General features: G+C 36.9%; 1 protein-coding gene across 2 annotated transcripts in view; it reads left to right on the top strand.

The window, feature by feature from the left end:
- The window catches only part of psd3l (pleckstrin and Sec7 domain containing 3, like), a 120,699-nt gene that overhangs the window by 91,650 nt on the left and 26,867 nt on the right, over positions 1 to 2,182 (top strand). The gene's annotated exons all lie outside the window — the stretch shown is intronic.

Raw genomic sequence — 2,182 nt, 5'->3', positions numbered from 1 at the left:
TGCCAATAGTTAGAAATGGCACTATAGTAAGCAGTGTTTAATAAACAGCTGTTTTTCTAAATTCTGCTGAGGTGAAATTCAGTGCAGTCATGTATCGTGATACGTATCGCATCGTGGCCTCTGTATCGTGATACATATCGTATCGTGACTTTGCTGGTGATACACAGCCCTACTGCATGGAGCATCACTGATTGAGTGCTCTGGGTAAATACAATTTTTGTCAATCACCACAGAAAATATGTTTTTGACAATAGATTTTTAACAATTTGTGGTTGTAAAAGTAAACATTAAAATTCATACTATTTTGAAATACACAACTTTCATATACATATAAACCTGTTAATCTCTCTCACACACACATAAAACAAAAACAAAAAAAATTAAAAAGGACAAAAAAAAGAAATGTATTTTTTCTGTGGTCAACATTGTCAAAATTTTATATTGAACCTGGAATATTTCTTTAAATCAAAGCTAAGTTGTTTTTCAGCTATTGCCAAGCAACACACATAGCAGTAATACTGATGTAATGAGGTCACAGGTGTGTGTTTATAAAGTATTTTACAATGGCTTTGAGCGCAATTTGATAAATTCACTGTCCAGCCAGATCACGTGGAATATTTTCAACTTTAAAATACAAAATGTATTGTAAACATATAGGGAAAGAAAGTGATGGCATCACTGCAATTTTCTTCGTGGGATTGTTCTCGCAAAAATGAAAACTCTGTGGAACTAGACATTTAAAGATATATATAAAAAAAAATGCAATTTGTTGATTCAGTGGAAGTCAGTGGTGTCCAGCATGGTTTTGGACCCCACTGAATTTGAAGTGAGTAAGTGGTGACAGAATTTTCATATTTGAGTAAACTGTCCCTTTAAATCTGTTTTAAAAATTAATTAAAACAGATTTTAAAATTTGGCATATTCGGTTTAAATTCGGTTAGATTCTGTTTTGCGGTGATTCCTTGGATTTAAAAAAAAAAAAATTTCACAAAATGTTCTTTAGTGCAAATATAGAAGAAGTTACCAAATTTTAGGTTTTCAAAACCTCAGAAATGACCTTTTGTTAACAAGAAGCAAAGCTGTGCTTAACAGTGCTTTAGCATATTGAAATTATACTTGGTATATGTAATTGCCATCTTACTCGAAAGCTACCTGAACAGTTTGAGGACAATGCCACCTACTGGCCAAGAAATCTCATTAAAAATTGAAATAACGTGACTAATTATAGTAGACATGTCGTGAGAGTGATCCCTTTAGATTTCTATAGCCCAATGTTCCAAGCTAATTCACTAATGAAGTCTGCTGTGAAGACAAATGGCGCTGTATCTTGGCAGTGTTTTTGCATATTAAAGTGACCTCGGAACCATGCCATGAGAGCCGCTTTCCCCTTTTTCACCAAAATAGTGCCTTCTTAGAAACAGCATAACATATTTCCACAGACTTGAGAGCTGGACAATAACATAACCTCCTAACCAAGAGCACTGGGGTGGTACGTTAGGATGATTTTGAGGGCTGGAGCAGACGGGGCCCAAACGGGTGTCAAAGCGCATAACGATCGAATGGAGATTGTCTGCACATTTCACTCCACCCTCAGCCATTCCAATTAGGGGTGTAACGATTCACTCGTTTTCTCGATGCATCGATTACAAACCCTGACGATGCATATGCATCGATCTTGAAACATGGATTTTGAATCGTGAACCATCGATTTCGGACAGTAATCGATTTAAAACGTTACGAATCCAATGAATCGCGATTTCTATAGCGATCCATTCGATTTGTAACGTTTTAAATCGATTACTAAGATTATTAATATATACACATTAAATTACTACAAGCACGAATTAATGCAGACCTTGGCTTGAACAGTGTTCGTGCCTCGCATCTCTTCTTCACGCGCGCCACTATTTACCGCCTGTGACTGTCACAGGATTGCGCTCCCGCTCGGTTCGTCTCACTGACACATTTTTTGAGCAGCTGATGTGTGATCTCTCCTTAGTACTCGCGGCCAGTAATGCTAAAGTGAAGTAGTTTTGCTTTTCAGTAGTTTTTCAATGGTTCTCGGTCATACCGACGACATTACCTGAGCAGTCGAAGGCTTGCGCATTTATTGCATGGACGGAGCAAAAATATAAGTGTCTAAAGCATACGCACAGTTCCAATGAATGACAAATGTGTTTTA

This window comes from Sinocyclocheilus rhinocerous, unplaced genomic scaffold (genome assembly GCF_001515625.1).
Source record: "Sinocyclocheilus rhinocerous isolate Xijiao unplaced genomic scaffold, SAMN03320098_v1.1 scaffold178, whole genome shotgun sequence".
NCBI classification, from domain to species: domain Eukaryota; kingdom Metazoa; phylum Chordata; class Actinopteri; order Cypriniformes; family Cyprinidae; genus Sinocyclocheilus; species Sinocyclocheilus rhinocerous.
The sequence above is the reverse complement of the archived record's forward strand: the minus strand, read 5'-3'. Positions and strand labels throughout refer to the sequence as shown.